General features: G+C 42.0%; 1 protein-coding gene across 3 annotated transcripts in view; it reads left to right on the plus strand.

The window, feature by feature from the left end:
• Positions 1-19,262, plus strand: part of cdc42se2 (CDC42 small effector 2) — a 156,810-nt gene that overhangs the window by 126,467 nt on the left and 11,081 nt on the right. The gene's annotated exons all lie outside the window — the stretch shown is intronic.

Below are 19,262 nucleotides of genomic sequence, written 5' to 3' on the forward strand. Positions count from 1 at the left end.
CTTAACTATGGTGCCAGCCTACTTCACCTTAGAAGAAAAATTGTTGAGTGAGAATCTTAAACAGATAAGTAAGAATTTCAAAATTTTAAGCACTTGTTCTGCATTCTCTTATCTTCACAATGTGGCATGGAACCTTCCAGTGCAGTGTGAAACTATAAACCAAATTGTCCCAGAACAATAATCACAGGCTGATCAAAAAAGAAAATTGAACACTTGTACATATTGGAGGTTACCAGTAAGGTCAGAATTGCTTCAGCTTTTAAACTTGCAAGTGTTACATGATGTGCAATTTTATCAAGGTGATTTTCTTTGTGTCTAAACTATAATTTAAAACAACAAAAAAATTGAAATCCAATGTCTTTGTGGAATAAATATGAAAAATCCAAAAAATTTTAAAAGTATCCATTGACCGGAAATAGACCTCCATAAATGGTGGGCAGTTTGATCATTGTGTGTCATCCCCATGGACTGTGGCTGTTGTGGCCTGTTACTGCAGACTTCAGTGGTGTCAAGTCAAGCTTATTGTCATGTGCACAAGTACAATGAGGTTTAGGTACAATGAAAAACATGCTTGCAGTAGCATCATCACAGGCACGTAGGTACAGACAACACACAGAATATAAATTATACATCACCAAGGTTATTGTGAATTTTCCTTTGTGTAAGAGTCTTGGACTAAAGGCCATGTCTGGGGATTCTGAGGGATCAGAGGGAGGCCCAGTGGTCAGACATCTAATCAGGGTCTTGGGGATAGTTGTCTCATTGCACGCCTTGTTGGGACCAGTGTAAGGGTGAAGGGGATGGGGGTGATGGTTGCAGCTGGTGAGAGATTCACTCCTTATGGAATTGCAGGTAGAGTTAAGATGAAGGAGGGACAGTGGTCAGGGAGTCCATTGAGGGATCATGTTCAGGGATATAACAGAAAATATTAGAAATGCTCAGCAGGTCAGGCAGCTTCAGAGAAACAGTTAACGTTTCAGGTCGAAGATCCTTCATCAGAACTGGAAGAATCGGAAAACAAGTTAGTTCCAAGTTGTAGAGACAACGGGGAGAGGGATGGATAGGGCAAAGGGAACACGTTTGATGGGAGATGCCAGCGTTGCCAAGATAATACGGTGTTTACAAAGGCAACAGGTTTCTAGATAAATGAAAGCAGTTCGGGGGTGAGGGAAAACAAAAGGACATGTAAGAACTGTGAAATGCAGGTCAGAGCTGTTGCACAGAACTGAAATCAAAAGGAGAATGGTGGAAATACCCAACCGATCAGGCCAGTTCTGATGCAAACAGAGAATGTGAATTACGTGAAGTTATTGAATTCAATATTGTGCCCTGAAGGCTTCATTTTCTGTTTTATTGTTCTTGCAGATTTCCAGCGTCTGCAATGTTTTGATTTTCAATCTTGGTCAGGGAGTTGGGGAAGTGTGAATGGAGCTGGAACTATCAGGGAGTTGGGTCTGTACTATGTGCAATGGGAGGACGGTTGTCTAAGGATTAAATAAATAGCTTAGTGACGTCCCAGTCTGGTACAGCACACTGAAAGCATGGTTGTCGCAGATGGGATGAACAACATGGAGCAATATGGTCTAATGTCCCCACTAGTGCTCTTCTCACAGACACTCGGCAATTCACCTTCCCTGTAGGTCCTGTGTTTGTGCACATTCAGATGCCGGGTTTTGAGCCATTGTTGACTCATTTACTGAAGTATTCAAGACAATGGGCCTTACATTCAACATTCACAAGACAAAGGTGCTCCACTAACCTGCTCCCTACTGTACGTTACTGCCCTCTGACAATAAAAGATTCACAGAGGACCACCTCAATAGGCATCACCTCGTGTCTCAAGTGCCACCTCAGCAAAGATGGATACTAGTGATGAAATTCTCCATGGCTTCCAGTGTACCAACACAGCCTTCAATTGAGGAAAAGAATGTTTGAAGACCAAGACCTCAAACCTGGTAGAAACCTCATGGTCTACTGGGCAGCAGTGACCCCTGCCCTTCTCCTGAGACCTGGACGACCTACAGCAGACATCTCAAGGCACTGTAAGATACGACCAAGGGAGCAATGCTGTCTCAACAAAATCCTCCAAGTCCATTAGAAGGATAGTTGAACCAATGTCATCATCCTCCCGCAGGCTAACATCATAAACTTTGGGGCCATTATCAGACCGTCAGATCCAGTTGCATGTCTGACTCCAAAAGCAGACATTCTTTTCCAAGCTCTGTTGTGGGAGGAGATTACCAGTCAGATAGAAGAAAAGATTCAAGGATAAGCTCAAAGTCTCCTTGAAAAATTCCAACAGCCTTACTGACTCTAGGAATCCCTGGCCTATGACTGCTCAAAGTAGAGAAGGTGCATTCAGGCATAGACTTGATGAGCTGGATGGCTTCTTTCTGTGTTGTAAGAAAACAGAGGATGCCTTTGAGAACCTCAAGGCCATTCATTGGAACCTCACAACCTATTTAACTGCCTGCCCCATCACACACCTCCTGCCTCATCTGTGGAAGAGTCTATGGTCTCACATTAGCTTCATCAGTCTCCTTAGAACCCATGGAACAGGAGTGGAAACAAGTCCTCCTCGATCCCACTGGCCTGCCTAAGAAGAAGAAGAAAATGTTAAATATTAGAGATAAAGCATAAAAAAAAGACTAAAAGGATCCTTGGAGTCTTTCTTGAGTAAGGCCCCCAACCACATGGAGAGCAGTTTTAATTTACTTCACTGGTATACCAGCCTCCAAAGTTAGTATGTCTGAAACTTTAGTCACATATATTGGCAGTTATTCTCCTTAAATTTGCTGTCACTTTTTTTATTTGCATCATTTCCTCTGCTGATATTAAGCCAGATGCAGGAGAGTCAGTTAATCAGGAGTCAGCTTTTGTTAGCTTTCCAATATTTTTCCATTGACTTTGTTCCTACTTTCCTCTCTCTATCAAGTAAACCTGAATAAAGCAAACCGCTTGCCTGAAATTTAAAGACAAGGTATTGAAAAAGGGCAAAGGTTTTTCAGTTATAGGATTGGTCAGATAAGAATAATGACTTCCTTAGGTGGAGTTTTGGAGCTAGCCACCTCCCCCACCCACCCCCAAAAAGAAGAAAATAAATGAAGAGTATTGTAGGAAAATTATTGAGGGGACTACTGGAAAGGTTACTCCATCTTGAAAAATTGAAGATAATGGATGAAGGGACATGCAAGAAGCAGGGTTTTGGTTTGTGGTGACTCAAACATCAAGCGTTGGGTTTGGTTCACATGGAAAGGAGAGGACACTGATACCAACTTCCAGAAAAGAGCAGCATATGAGGGGAGAGAATTAGTTTATCTGGGATAACTAGAACATTAAGATGAACAAATTTGAATGGAAAAAGTCTCTGAGTCACTCACATAGTGCATTACTCAAAATATTTTGCTTTTTTTGATCCAAGCAGACAGGATATGTATCTTGAGCATAAGCACACAAAGTAAGTGCATTTAAAATCTTTAGTGCAGTCTGGTATTGCTACTGTAGACATCATTAATTTAAAAACAACATTTATGCCTGTTGATATTGAGCTTTATGTGAACTTGGGGAGCTTCTGATTTCAAAATAACCCATTTTGCATCTGGTTTTGTGCAGTTTGACTATAAAAGGGAACATTTTAGTCATAAATCTTGGCTGATATCTTCCTTCAATTTGCTGTCACTTTAATTTTGCATAATTTCCTCTGCTGATATAAAACCAGATGCAAGAGATTTGTTTTAATCAGAATGTGCTTCAACCTACTTCTGCTAACAGCCTTGTGCATTTCTAAAGAATGCTCTGAACAGTGGCAATAATTGGAGAAGTTAAGAGTGACTCTTCCACTGGCCCATTCTGTGTGTGAGGAGACAAGATGGCCCAGAAATTGATCTGAACACAGGCATTTACTGAAGCCCCAACATGGTGAGCAGGAAACATGTGTGCTGCCAGCTAAATGCATGCTGTTCCCACATCAGGGCCCTTTGAATTTCCACGTGAGGGTCCTGTGCTAGTTGAGGTCACCACTTCAAGATTAATATATCCCTGAGGCAGCTGGCAGCAGTGCAGTCTGTACTCAGCATATCTTGAGGGCAGGGACTAGGCACAACCAAGATGCTAAGTAGCTTATCGAATGTGTAGCAGACAGGAAATTGACTGCTCCTCTCGACCACACATTAGAGGAACTGACAGCCGCCTTCTGCCTGAATACCCAATCTCACGCAGCCAGGCCTGTTTCTAAACCTCATCTGAGACACAATTATCTGACTACTCACCAAACTGGCCATTATCGTGAAGCAGCACCATTCCGCTGTCTCTCAGCTCCAGGTTCAATCTTGATCTCTGGTGCTGTCTGTGTTGAGTTGGCACATCCTCCCTTTTGATTGTGTCAGTTTCTGCTGGGTGCTCCAGTTTGCTCTCTCATCCAAAGGAATTGCTCGTAGTTAATTAGTTACTATAAATTACTCCCTGGTGTAGGCAAGTGGCCAAAGAATCAAAGGGGAATCAACAGATATATGAGAGAGAATAATGCTGTAGGGCCACAGGGAAATAAATAGGGGCGTCTGACTGATGGGATTACTACTCTCTTGGGAACTGACATGGACCCAAATGGTCTCCTGTGTGAAGTAAGCCTCCTATCCAATGTTTCCAGACTTACCACAGAGGCACAAGGAATATACAGCAAGTTCCCCTGCATGGCCATATGACCTTGACTGGGAATCCCTTCCACAACAGACTGATAACAATGTTAGACTTCTGCTACAGCTTTGAATCTACCCAATAAGCAAAAAAAAACAAGCTGCTGAAGGAACTAAGCAGGTCAGGCAGCATCTGCGGAGGCAAAGAGATATTGGATGTTTTGGGTCAAGGCCCTGCAACAGGACTGAGAGCGTCAAGGGGAGAAAGCCAATATAAAGAGGTGAGGGGGGAGGAATGAAGCAGGAGCTGGCAAATGATAGCTGGATCCAGGTGAGGAGGGGTTGAATGGGCAGGTGGAGCCAAGTGGGGTGGAGATCGCGACAGAAGTTGGAAGGTGATAGGTGGAGATAACAAGGGGCTGCCGATGATAGAATCTGGTAAGAAAGGAAGGTGATGAGTGAAACCAGTTAAGGGAGGGATAATGGGGAGATAGGAACAGTGGAGGGAGGGGGGATAGGGGACTAAGTGGGCTAAGTATATGGGTGATAGGCAGATGGAACCAAGTGCAGGAGGAGAAAGAAACAAGTGGGTAATAGGGAGTGGGGGTGGGGGGTGGTTCCCCTCCTAGAGAAAGGGTTATGTGCTGTTGAAAATTAGCTTAGCCCTGACTGGATCAATGTCATGGAGATTTCTGAGTGCCTTGGCATCTCATTTTGCATTGAACAGAACACACACAACAGTACAGCACAGTACAGGCCCTTCGGCCCACATGTTGTGCCGACCTACGTCAACCTATCTATGATCAATCTAACCCTTCTACCTCCTACACAGCCCATAACCCTCCATTTTTCTTACATCCATGTGCCTATCTAAGAGTCTTTTAATTATCCCTATTGTATCAGCCTCTACCATATGGAATTTTCATTTTCCTGGGGTTTTGTTTTAGAATGAAATCCCCCAAGTGACGCCATTTCATCAAAATTCATCGGCATTCAGATTTTCAACTTCTAGAAAAACAGCAATTCTTTTACTTGAAGAACAATCAGGTTTTACTAACCACTTCCCCCAAACTTGTTATTTATAGGACAACAATCAAACTGTGTTTTTTGTTGTCAGGCACCTCCAACCTTCACTCACCTCGAATACAACTTGCCGTGTGCCTGATCTGCTTTGCCCATGGAGGCTGGGGCAATGTCTCTCTCAACATACTTGCCTGAGGTTGCTGGGAGCTCATCTCTGCCACACCCCACAATTTGCTGCTCATTTCTACATTCAGAAGATCCTCCAAGCTCTATATTCAAGGAGGGGAGATTTGAGATGGTGTGTCCCTTTAAGAGTTGCATGGAAAGAACATACCTCCTGTGTTACAGTATGTAGTGTACATAAGTGGAAGGATACCATTGAGAATTGAGCCGATCATGTCATTTGAGCTTTGAATCGTTGTTATACCAAACTGCTGTTAGTTGAATTACTCCCTTCAATAAAGCAAGTTCTGTTGATGGCTCCACCTCTGTTCATTTGCTTTTGTGAGCAGAAACACAAAGGAAGTCACGTTGCACCAACTACAAGAACCTGCAGTACATCAATAGTGAACGCCCTGCTAAAACCAACAATATCGGTTTCATCACAAGGAAACCCACCCAATGTTGATGTGTGAATCTCTCAATCGAAGGTCTTGTTATTTATGCAACTTTCACAAACAGTATTGGGTAACTTGCAATGCTATTTCAGCACCAAAAAAGGGCAGGGAGTAACTTCTGGGCATGAAACTCTGGTTATTCCTGATCAATGAATGATCTGTGGACAACCGTATTTTTGAGTAGAGCTGAAAAACCGAAATTGTTTTGTTGAAAGAGCTGAAGATTTGGGCAATCTTTTCAAATGCTACAATAAGGTAAACATTATAAAATCAATAGACTTCTGTTGTACTTTAGTAAACCATATTGGCTTCCCAGCTGTGTAAAAGCGCACTTAAATAAATTAATGTTGGCCCAGTTTATTGGTGAACTATTTATCTGGTGATCCGTTATGCCAACCATATTGTTTTCGTGAGAGAGCTCAACACCCCACCTGGTACCAGTCCTTCAGGCATAAAATACCACTTCCTCTGAACAATACCAAGTCTGGCAACTCACTGTCTTCACCACAGTGCCACAATCCACAAGTGAAGAGCAAAATGGGTCTGAATTACTGCCCCAAATCTTCTACTTAAAAACCTGCAGTTTCACTCCAGTTGGCTGAATTTTCCCTAACAATGTGGAAGTTCGGGACACTTGACCAATATTCAGATTCAGCCAATACCAACTCTTGAGGTAACTGCATTCCACCGTTGAACGGTCTAGTGGACAGCACAAGCTTCAATTGAATCCTTTTTTTTCCTTTTGTACTACCTTGATGTACTTGTGTATAGAATGACCTGTCTGGATGGCATAGAAACAAAAGCTTTTCACTGTATCTTGGTACATATGATAATTCTGCCCTCATGGTTCTGCCAGATTAGACTTTGAACAAGACTAGTAGGCCCATTCAATTGATTGGGAAGAAACGGCTGTGGGAAGATGCATACATGCAATATATATTTTTTATTTTATTCATTGAATTTGATTTAAATGTGTTTAATTGTTTAAATTCTGGAGTTTTAACTATTTTGAATAGTATTTTTAATTAACCTCCTAGTTTTGACAGTCAGTAAGCTTGGGAGTGGTCTTAATCAGCTGTAGGGGCAATATGAAAAATGCTGGATTTTGCCATACAGTTGGGATCCAAATTCTTAACAAATGACTACGCCTGGACCGGTTCCAGTTAGGAGCAACTTTTGAGGGCAATCTCACTGGCCAGCAGAAGCTGCAGACCAATCTCTGTTGCAATGTGGTCTGAATACAATTTGTGCCTGAACGTCATTTATATTCCAGTAAGGATTGCCACATTCCAAAAGCAGCATGCCACAGATGCTGGAGATTTGAAATAAAAACAGAGAATGCTGGAAACACTCAGCAGATCAGACAGCATCTGTGGAGAGAGAAAATGTGTTAACATTTCAGGTTGATGACCTTCCCACCCTTGAGTATTATAACGACCTAGAAGAACCAAGACATCATCCACAAAGTGAGGAAAGAGGGAGACAGGGAAGAAGGTGAAAGACTGAAAATGAGATACTGATAATACGAAAAACAAATAAACTGAAAAGAAGGAACAAAGGCTGGATTTCCATAAGTTGGTTTGAAACAAAGCATCTTAAGTCACATTGGAGTGCTAGGTTTTAGTTTATTTGCATGGTGTTCTATTTTTAGTTAGAGTGAGAATAACAGTAAACTTGCTAAATTTAACACGTGTTGCTCTTTGGCAGAATACAAGTCCTTGCTCAGGCACTTGGGGTTTGAAAGGCAGTCACATTTGTCCATTAAGATCACATAGTACTAATAGCTGGGTTCATGCAAAGTCAATGATAAATAACCTATAATAAGTACAATTGAGCAGTGGCTGAGGATTGGTGCATCACTAGAGAAATAGTCCAAGTGAAAATTAGAAATTAACCAAAACCCACCACTTAAAATGTGAGGTGAACAAGCTTTGGCATATCCAGGATAATTAAACCCTGTAAAGCAACAACCACTTACAGATCATTACAAGTTGTAGGGTGGCATATGTCTTGCATACCATGCTTACAAGCACGTTAGTTACGGCTTGTTTCAAACATGATGAGTCTCAAGGGGTAAACGGTTTGAGATAATATTTGAGAAATCTAATTATTTTCTGTGGACACTGTTAATAACATTGTAATACTGGTAAGCAGATCTCTTAGATTAATTGTTTCTAGCTAAACAAAGTAATTTGAAAAGTGAGAAGCCTCATTGGTTAAATATACTCAGCTAAGAAAATCCCTCCACTACAGTGACTAGTGTCACTAATAAATTGCCACCACTGGAAACCTTTTTAGAAGATTCAGATGATAGAGCATTGTTTTATTAGGGAGATCACTCAGCACATTTGGTTTTCTTCAGCCAAAGAATGATTCTGTCCACTGAGCACGATCAGTCACGCATGTGTCTGGCCTTACTAACCGCAAGGATAACAGACAGATGATGTTTGATTTCACTAGCTTGTTGGTTAAAATGGTGGCTATTTGCAAATTCTGATGAAGACACAAGCAAATCTTCCAGTCTACACTGGATGAGTAATACTGTGTTTGCCCTCTTACATGTGAAATCCAGCATTCAGTTGATGGTAAAGGTGAGTGTAGACATCCAATAACTGGGCAGTAAACCCTCCCCACACCCCACCCCCAACTTCACAGACAGATAAGCACAATTCCCTATTTGAGGGGAGAGCAGAGTCCCACCTGAAAAATGAGACTCCTGCTGCTATTGATGTTAAAGGTTGCTTAAGTTGTTTTTAACAATCCTCCTTAGCTTCCAGCATGAACCCGTTGACTACTGCTGTCAATCCATCTTTAATTTACATACATTGTACACAGTGAATAGTCTGCAAGCAGTTGCTACTCGTTGCATGATACCAAGGCACTAAAATCCATAGCGGCACAGGCGAATTTTTAAGAGGCACTACTCCCAGTGCACAATTTATCTGATAGTCAGTCATTCTGCACCGCTTTTAAGTTATTCAATGCCCCCTGTGGATATATTTATCACACTGAATTTCATTGCTGACCATGAACTGTTGCTCATAGTGTTTCAGACAGCTGCCATCACTCGTTGCAGGAACTGAAGGGAGTGGGGAGATCTCTCTCCCCCTCTCCCATGCTCGCCCCCCCCCCCCCATAAAATATGCAGACAGATGCATTAGCTGCATTCCATGCCCGGGGGATTTCCCACATCCCCCACTACTTCTACTCCATTTTGAAAATAGCTGAATCTTGTCAAATACTTCAGTGACTTTGTTTCTGCAGTCAGGCACTGCAAATTTATATCTGCTGCAGCTGGAAGAACCTCTGGGCTCTTTACAAGTCGATGTAAATCTAACTGACACATACACATCTCCCAGGGTCATTATAAATCAGAATTTTAACAGAAAACAGTATGTAGAGTTTCACAACAGCACACTTGTGGGCTTGGCAGCAAGTGTGGGAATATTGGATAACTGAATAGCTATATGAACTTTCTGAAGCAAAAGACCAACATACACACATTGGCAATGGAGATAACTAGCAACTGTATTTCATTGTTTTATTGTGAAAGGAATAAGTTGTACAATATGGTTGGGGGGGGGGGGGGGGGGGGGAAGCAGAATCTTTCTCCCTTTCCAGCTCTGTCGAAGGTTTTGGCTCCTTACTGAGATGTGATGATGAAGAACTGGCTGACTTTCTGCTCTTAAGTCGGTGACATTGAGACCAGTCGTGCAACTCGACTAGCTAACTTGGCATAATCGGGGATTAAACCTGGAATGGTTTTTCTTTTCTGAAAGAAATTGGTTTAGAACTGTTGGGGTGGAGGTTATTACTCTGCTTCCATGCAACGTATAATTGTGGCAAGCATTGACAAAGGTAATAAAAGATGAAGGCCATTCAGCCCATTAATTTCATCCTCCTATGAAAATCTGTGACCATCCCATTACAACACCTCGCTGCTTTTCATATGATTCAATATTTTGGTCTTCATTCTCTATCTAGAAGATTACTTCTGGACAAAAAAAAGTCTTTAACCTCAGTGCTCATTATGCCTTTTACCAGTTTCTCCCACTTTTATCTTAACTTTCAATTATAGTTTAATTTAAAATGTGTAAGGAAATGAGTGTTTGAAGATCAAATGTCAAACCTGGCCTAAAGCTCTTTATTACTGAGTAGCTGTGATCCCTGCCCCACTTTATGCTTCGGAGACCTGGACTACCTACAGCAGACACCAGAGAGATGCCCCCAATAGTGTCTCTGCAAAATCTTCCAAATCTATTGGCAGGAAAGGCAAATGCCAGTGCCCTCTCCCAGGCCAACATCCCCTAATTATGTTCAATCAGCTCTAATGGGCAGGCCACTTCATTGCATGCTTGAATCAGAGTCCTGAAACAGACTCCCAAGACAGACAGGAGACACAAGAGACTGCAGATGCTGGAATATAGAGCAACAAACAATCTGCTGGAGGAACTCAGTGGGTCAAGCAGCATCTGTGGGTGCCTGATTCAGGGTTTTGACCCGAAACGTCAACGATTCCTTTTCTCCCAGAGATGTTGCTCAATCCACCAAGTTCCTCCAGCAGATTGTTTGTTGTCCTAAAGCAGACGCCCTTTTATGAGCTCCATCATTGGAGGAGATTGCCAGACAGTCAAGGAAGTTCTCATAAAGTGTAGCATCCTCAGTAAGTCTCGAATCCATGGCCCGTGATCATTCAACATAGAAAAGGAGCATTCAGGTTGGCACTGAGAGTATTCATCAGGAACACACGGATGTCCAGCAACTAAGGAAGGAGTGGACCTCCTGTCCCAGCACTGCAGCAGAAGCTCCAGTTCCCAACTGGGCCTCATCAGGAGCCACAGAACTGGAGTCTCTTCAACCCCAAGGGACTGCCTAAGAAGAAGAGCTAAAAACATATTCATGTTTTAACCTTCCTGTATTCCATTTGAAATTAACTGAGATTTTCTCTCAAAGCCTCCTTTCCAGCTGGAGGAGGTCCAATACTTTGCTTTGCCTGATGCCAGAGAATTGAAATATCAGTAGTGGCCTATGTGTTCCTCGTAGACTTGCATGTCTGCTTATGTTTCAGTGATCAGAACGGAACGCAGTCATCAAGACCCAGCCAGATCAATGCACTATACAGTTATACGGGACAGCCTCAGACTTCATCCACTGCACTTGTGTACAAGTAACTGTGGGTGCGCTGTGCAGTTCCCAGCCCCTGCAGCAAAGTAAAACCATCACTCCTGCTGTGCAAGTGTAGAAGCATGTTGAGCATAACACGTCACTATTTAAAAGTTACTGGAGCTGCAGCAGCCTGAGGACTTCTGCAGAAGAATGTCGGCATGCCTTCATTAGAACTCTTGACGTTGAGCAGATCTCAGGTGAGGGTTTGCAGTCACAGCCCATTTAAAAGGATCTAGCCTGAGGCTAACAATGTAAACTTGCTTGTAAACTGAACACTGTAGCCACCAAGCAGTTTGCAGGAGATGGCGCAAAGACATTAATGTATTACTTTTGGTCGTCCACTTTTCCACGTCCCTCTTCCTCATGTTTCTGGTTTTATTTTTACTTCTCTTTATCTCTTCATAATGGGCGTGTATTGCTGAGATGGGGAGTAGATTTAAAACTCTGTGGTCAGGCTAATCAGATGGATATCTGGGTCTAAGTTTTGAGAAAAACAGGTAGTTAAGTGCATTCAGAGACACAAAATTTCTGCAGATGCTGGAATCTGGAGCAACACACAAACTACTGGAGGAACTCAGCAGGTCAGGGAGCATCTATGGAGGGAAATAAACAGTTGACGTTGTGGGACGAGACCCTTCATCAGGACTGGAAAGGAAGAGGGCAGAAGCCAGAATAAGAAGGTGGGGGGAGGAGCACACGCAGGCAGGGGATAGGTGAGTTCAGGTGAGATGAGGAAGGTGGAGGAGGGGGAGAAGATGTAATAAGCTGGGAAGTGATAGATAGAAGAGGCAAAGGGCTGAAGAAGAAGGAATCCGGTAGGAGAGGGCAGTGGACCATGGAATGAAGGATGGAGGAGGGGAGGAGAGGAGATGGGCAGGTCATCAAGGTGGGTGAAAGGAGCCACAGGAATAAGGAAAGACAAAGGAGTGGTGAGAAGTAAAAGAAGGGGTGGGGTTACAGGAAGTTAGAGAAATCGATGTTGAGGCCATCAGGTTGGAGACTCCCAAGTGGAATATGAGGTGTTGTTCATTCAAGTTCAAAAAAAACTCTAACTTGCGTTTCTTATAGCAAGTTTAACATGGTAAAATATCCCAAGTGCTTCACAGAAATCAACCAGACATCATCAAATAAGGAGGTCAAGTCATTTAAGTTGTGCCGAGGTTCAATAAAATATTTCAAGGAAAATTTTTTTCAGAGTTTAAATAAAGATAGAAACTGAAAAGAAAGCATGGTGCAAAGGGAAACAGAACAAAATCTGCTCGAGAACTGGTCAAAATGTTGAATCACGGAGTTAGGTTTTGCGAAATATCTTCAAAGAAGAAAGAGTTGGGTGAAATCTGAGGAGCAAGTTGGGGAGATCAAGAGTGAAGCAAAAAATCTACAGGAGAGACAGAAACAGCTGGGGAGAGAGTTGAGGCGATCAAAGTGGAGAGCATGGCAATCTAGTGAGTTGTGGAGACCTAGGGACAGAAAATGTAAGGTGAGGATCCTAGAGCTTAAGAGCCCAAGCACATAAAGGCACAAACTCCAGTGGTGGAACGATTAAAATTAAGCATGCACACGAGATCAGATCAGAACACAGAGGTTTTGGAGGATTTTAGAGATGGAAAACATTACCAAGATAGGGAGAGGCAAAGTCATAGATGAATTTTAATATCAGTAGAGCTGCTTGTTCTCAGTGAACAGTGCTTCTGCAGGATTATAGTATTATGGAGTGACTGTCATAGAGAGTCAGAGCGACATACAGCACAGAAACAGGCACTTTGGTTCATTGATTCCAAGCCAACCACCAGTCACCCATTTGCACTAATCCTACATCAATCCTTTTTCTTTAAATTCCCCCACATTCCCATCAACTACCCTGAAATTCTACCATTCACACTGGGGGCAATTTGCAGTGTCCAATTAACCTACCAACCTACACATTTTTCGATATGAGAGGTAAGCGGGGGAAACCCATGCCATCACACAGAGAATGTTCAAACACAACAGGTGCCACCCAGGGTCAGGAATGAACTCAGGTCAAACTGTCCAAAGGACCAACAGATGTGTTGCCAGTGGTCTGCCTAAAAGCTTATTCCTTGGTCAACAATACATGTCACACAGTAATTTAACTGCCCAAGTGATTCAAACAGGATGGTTCCAATGTCATTCTGCAGTTACAAGTATGCAAATTTGGATGTGCCAGTTTGAATTGAGTAGTTCTGTTTTTGTCTTTATGTAGTATCAATTTTAATTGGTCCAATCTAGTTGCTGAATAATTTTATAGGACCCCAACATTTTGTCAAGCTCCAGTAAACTAATTGCAGGTATCTCAAAGTATTTTTATGAATGGTTGAATAGGTCCATGGCATGCACAGGATAGTTCTTTAGTAAATTAAATAACTTCTAATACAAAGAAGCTTCTGAATCTAACAACTGGGCTGAGGAAATGGAGTGTAATTTGCAGGGCTTTCCTGAAGTAATAGAATGGTTGGAAATGTTTAGTGTTGACTTGGGGGTGTGACCTGGTTTGTGGAGGCAATTTTATTCAGAATGTGTGGTTTAATCCAGAATAAAGGCTCATAGAAAGGAGAAATATGTTTGTGATTAGCACTAGTAAAATTCCCCAACCTTTTGCAAAGGTTTGGTGAATTCTGTCCTGATTGTACTGAAACAACTCACAGGAGCTCTGACCTCCTGACTTAACTTCAGTAGTCAACAAAAAAAATTGTCCTGATTGCTTTCTAATTATCTCAACAATAATTGTGCTGTGGATTTGCATCTCTTAAAATGGCAGGCCTAACTGAATGGGTAACGACATAACTCAGCATTGGCACTCCATCCATTTTATGGCTGTTTCAAATTGATCTTGTAGAACAATATTTTAGAACTGAGGAGATTCATTAGAGGGAAAAAAAATAGGTGACTCTTACCATATATCTTTTCATAATAATTCAACTCCAACTGCATTGGGATTTTCTGTTACAGACTGTTCAATTCAGGTACACCACTAATGTTTCTACATCCAACAGTTAAAGAAACCATCTTTATCTTTTTTCAAGAGGTATGCCTCAACATTTACAGAAGTTAGGATATCAAATAATGCTGTGGCTGTAAGGAGATCCTCTACCACATCATTTTGTGAACAAAATCCATTGGCGAAACAATCCAAATAAATGCATAATTCAACTTTCAATAAGCAGATGCACTTTAATTTTCCAAGCTCAGAATACTGCATTCAAATATCCATCTGGAATTCTTTAGGTTGCAATTAAAGGCCAATCTGCAAGGTTTCCATTAGCAAAAGTTTTGACTGAATTTATGATTTTGGCAGTTGAGACATTGCTGAATGTAAACAGTAGCAATCTGTAGAATGCTGAACAAAGGAGATGTGCTTTGTTGTGGCATTTCCATTGTAGCAACAGAGAAGTGGAGATGTGGCTTCTTCCCCTTTCTCCCCTTCCTGACCTGAAGAGGTGGATTCTTAATGCACTACACAAGTACCTAGCAATCAAGTCTCATAAAAGGTAACAGTATTAAAAGGGACAATTACTGTCCACAAACCAATATTACTTTTGACACAAGAAGCTTTCCTGCCTGATTGCAAACAGGAATGTTGTTTTTTGGTTTCCCTCAGTAACAAGATCAAGCCTACTGGGGCCTGTTGTTGCACCAGTTCAGCAACATTATCCAAGTTAAATCAGCTTGGTGCCAAATGGGAATCAAACCTAATATATTCCTGGTTCATAGTGCTCCATATTGTACTGGATTGTAGGTTTAACAGTGGGGTTTTTGGGGCCTACACAATATGGCAACCCAGCATGTTAAATGCTACAAAGGCTGCATGTTACACATTACATTTTGTATAGTTTCCATAAAACAATCTGTCCATTGGCTGGAAGAATCGAGTGCAGTTCTTCTTGTGGCTTTCTTGCAGACTGCCTCTGGAACTGTCTGCCAGCACTGTTGCAGTTAATCCCATGACAGAATCCTTAAAGTTTGAAGCATTAAAGAGACAATTATTGCCCACAAACCAGTCTTATTTTTGACACTTGTGTTTAATAATTGAGGACCGAAAGGAAAAACCAACATCCAAATTACCTTCCAGTCTCTGTGAGCTTTACTTTGGCACAAAGTCCATCAAGTACTTGGCTCGATAGACTGTCGTTCCAAATATGGTCCTGACTGATAACGGTTGGCCAGGGGCTGTTTATCGAGCTGTGATGTTCTCATTTTATAGGGTTAGTGGTGCAACTTCCAGTATCTCCACATCTGCTTTAGTCAAACCGGGCCTCTTTGGTGGTCTTTCTGAGATGGCACCTGTTCTTCCAATCTGAAACGCCTTCCTCTGTCACAATCTAATGTCAGTGCATGTTTTCTAATGTCGGGTCTCTTATCAGATATGGGCTTTATCCTCACTGGGTCTGCACTTAGTGGTGGAAGATCTTGGGAACTTCTCTTGTGATAGTGTGCCTGGTTCTTTTTGGCCACATCCATTTACATGCCAGCATTTCTTTGCACTTCTAATTCTAGCATCCTTTCTGTTGTTCCTTTACTCAAAAGTCTGCGTGAGATTGCTCATCATCCCTTATGTTGGGCCATTGTGGAAGGTGAAATGGACATCTAATGATGATGCTCTAACCTTCTTCAGCAATTATTCGTCACCTTCACACCTTCAGTCTTTCTATTACACTGATGTTGTCTGGTGATCAGAAACACAGTTCTTGGAGAACCTCACAAAGTTGCCTGCTATGAACTATGGCTCATTATCACTTCAACGATGCCATATTTGTAAGACTGTCCTGTGAGCTTGTGAAGACCTGTTAATGAATACGTCTAAGTTTAGTGGTATTTCCGAGGGTATTTAAGAGTCAACCACATTGGTGAATCTGGACTTGCATGACTCAATACTAAAGAGATGTTTTAAAGTAATGTCAGACTGGGTAAGGATGGCAGATTTCCTTCCCCAAATGATATTTGAGAACCAGAAGTTTTTGCAACAATCCAGTGGTTTTCCAGTTACTGTTAGAGACTAGATTTCTCTTTGGAATATGTCTCACCACTTTCATTGTCTGAAGCATTGTTTATTTTCTTGTGTTCAAAAGAGAAGGTTATGTCTTTGCCAGAATAGTACTGAATCTTCAAGTTATTATCGGAACAAGTTCCAGACTCATGTTTCTGATGTGTGAGCCATTCAGGAAGCTTATCAAAAAGGATGTGGAATGATGTTGGTTACACTTTCATAAGCAAGAGGTCAAACAAGTCAAGAAGATAGTCATGGCAGAGCCAGTGTTGCCATATTTGAAACGATAAGGAGTCAACGCTACAGGAGAAGGCTTGGAACATTTGCACAAGCTATCTCTGCAACTTCTTTGATGTTCTATGAAAAGGCTTAACTGGAACAATCTCATGTGACTTATCATCCCTGTGCAAATACATAATTCTCCCATACGTGCGTTGGTGAAACTTCTCTGGTCCAAAAACGACACAGAATAGATCTTTCCTAATTTGTGCGTAATGGATGCATCTATTTGTTTATGGTGTCAGTTGACCCTCCTGCAAGGTCACTGCCCTGACCCTTCTGCTGCATTGGCTCCATCTTATTATTCAAAATAGAGCAACACCGGCTTAGCCACCTCCTTGATGTGTTTGACCACTTGCATATGAAGTGTAACCAACAGCATTCCATATCCTCTTTGATAAGCTGTTTGAGTGACTCGCACATCTCACTCAGATGAGGCAGGAACTTGCTCAGATAGTTGACGACCCCAGAAAGCATTGTACTCCTGCAAGATCTTTTGATCCTCTGGTTTCAGACCATGGTTACTGATAAAGTGATCCATGAAGGAGGTTTTCTTCACTTTGAGTGCCAATTCTCTGCTTGTTCACCTTCAGTTGAATCCCCCTACATCTTCTGGCCATGGTCTAACTCTGCCCTCTCCCACTGTTTCTCCTTGTCCAAAGACTGAAATATCATTTCCCATGGTCTTTATCCCATTGAGACGTTCAAGTACATCATCCACACCACCTCTGGAACTTTCTACATACATTGCTGCAACTATGAGAGCAATCAATTAGTTACATGACACTGCATTAAGGGGGTGACGGCATTAAAGACACAATTGCTGTCCACACACACACACACACACACACACACACACACACACACACACACACACACACATCTATCTCATATATATATATATATATATATATATATCTTTGAAGCCCTTTAGATTGGAAAAAGTCAAGATTTACATTAAAACACCAGTTTAACATAGAGTCATCTGCCTTGTCACATCAGTGACATGCTCCCTTTTGCAGCAATGTCGTCATTCAGTACAAAGTGAGGATTCCAGTGGTACCACTGATGTGCTGTCGGTAGGAGAACTCCATAATCTCAGTTAAAGGTACTATATAGTGGTTGGTAAAAGGAATGGCCTTGTTGATTTGCGAAGTTTGTGATTGCATTGCGGACTGTTTCGCAGTCTAGCTGATAGAATCTCAGTTGAGATAGCTTTGCAAGACAGTGGTATAAGTGTTGACACAAAACTCCCATATTTCTGAATGGGCCATGCAATTAAAATGTTGCTGAGCCTTGATGCCCAGCCTAGCTTCTCAGATTCCTACTGCTCTTGGCCCGCAAAAGATCGTGAGAAAATAAATTAAAATAACCAACTATATTGGAGGCATGGGGGACTGCAGATGCTGGAATTTGGAGCAACACACAAAAAGCTGGAGGAACTCGGCAGGTCAGGCATTTTGGGTCGAGATCCTTCATCTGGACTTGTGAAGGGTCCAGATGAAAGGTCTCAGCCTGAAACGTCAAATGTCCATTTCCCTCCACAGATGCTGCCTGATCAACAATATTGGCCCTCTTTGGGCCTGCTGCCCCCGGTGAAGATGTTACAATGAGCCGATTGTAGATGCCAGCCTCACTGTTACTAGGTTAACTGAAAATGGCCCCAATCTGAATGATTCGCCAATCAAGCCTCCTCTGTCTGGACAGAGGGGTTCACAATGACTGGCCTGTGAGAAGGTGTTGGGTGGAAATACCAGGAGGATAAAGTAATGCCATGCTCCTATTTATTTTAAACTCCACCTCTACTTTTACCCTGACACATAGTAGGTTAATTGGCCACTATAAATTACTCCTGCTGTGCATCTGAGTGGTAAAATCTAGGGGCAGTTGACAAGAATGTGAAGAGAATAGAAAATAGAATTAATGTAGCATAGTTAACTGTTGTCAATGGGTGGTTGGTGATAAGCACGGACTCAGTGGGCCGAAGGGCCCTGCTTCTCAGATTCCTATTGCCCTTGGCCCACAAATGATCCTGAAATATAAATTGATCTCTATGACGTTCTCACTTCCTAAGTGGGACAGGTGCTTAAATTCATGGCTATTGTGTGCTCCATGCCTTGCACTTCACTCAGTTTTTTTATGGTATGCACTGTTTGTGACCATACTTAAGCTTGGTAACAAGATACAGAAATATTTGAAGAACAAGAAGGGCAATAACCATCAGAAGAAAGACATTTTGGTAACATTGGAGAAGGAGAAAAAGTGGGAGGGAGAGAGGAAAGAGTCAAAGTACAAACAATCGCATGCTTTTAGAATAAATTCTTATCCATATAAGAACAGATCTCAGAAAAGTTCTTATCCAGATTTCTGTAAGTCAGGTCATTCGTAACCCAGGATGCTCCTGTATTTCTGGGGAGGGGTTTCCAGTATTGGCAGTTTTTGGCTTTTATTTTCCTTGTTCAAGTTCAACTAACTGTTAATTACTGGAAATTGTTGCTTAATCTGAAGGAGGAAAAGGATACAAAGTGTGTAACTACCTGT

The sequence above is a fragment of the Pristis pectinata genome, chromosome 7, assembly GCF_009764475.1.
Source record: "Pristis pectinata isolate sPriPec2 chromosome 7, sPriPec2.1.pri, whole genome shotgun sequence".
NCBI lineage: Eukaryota > Metazoa > Chordata > Chondrichthyes > Rhinopristiformes > Pristidae > Pristis > Pristis pectinata.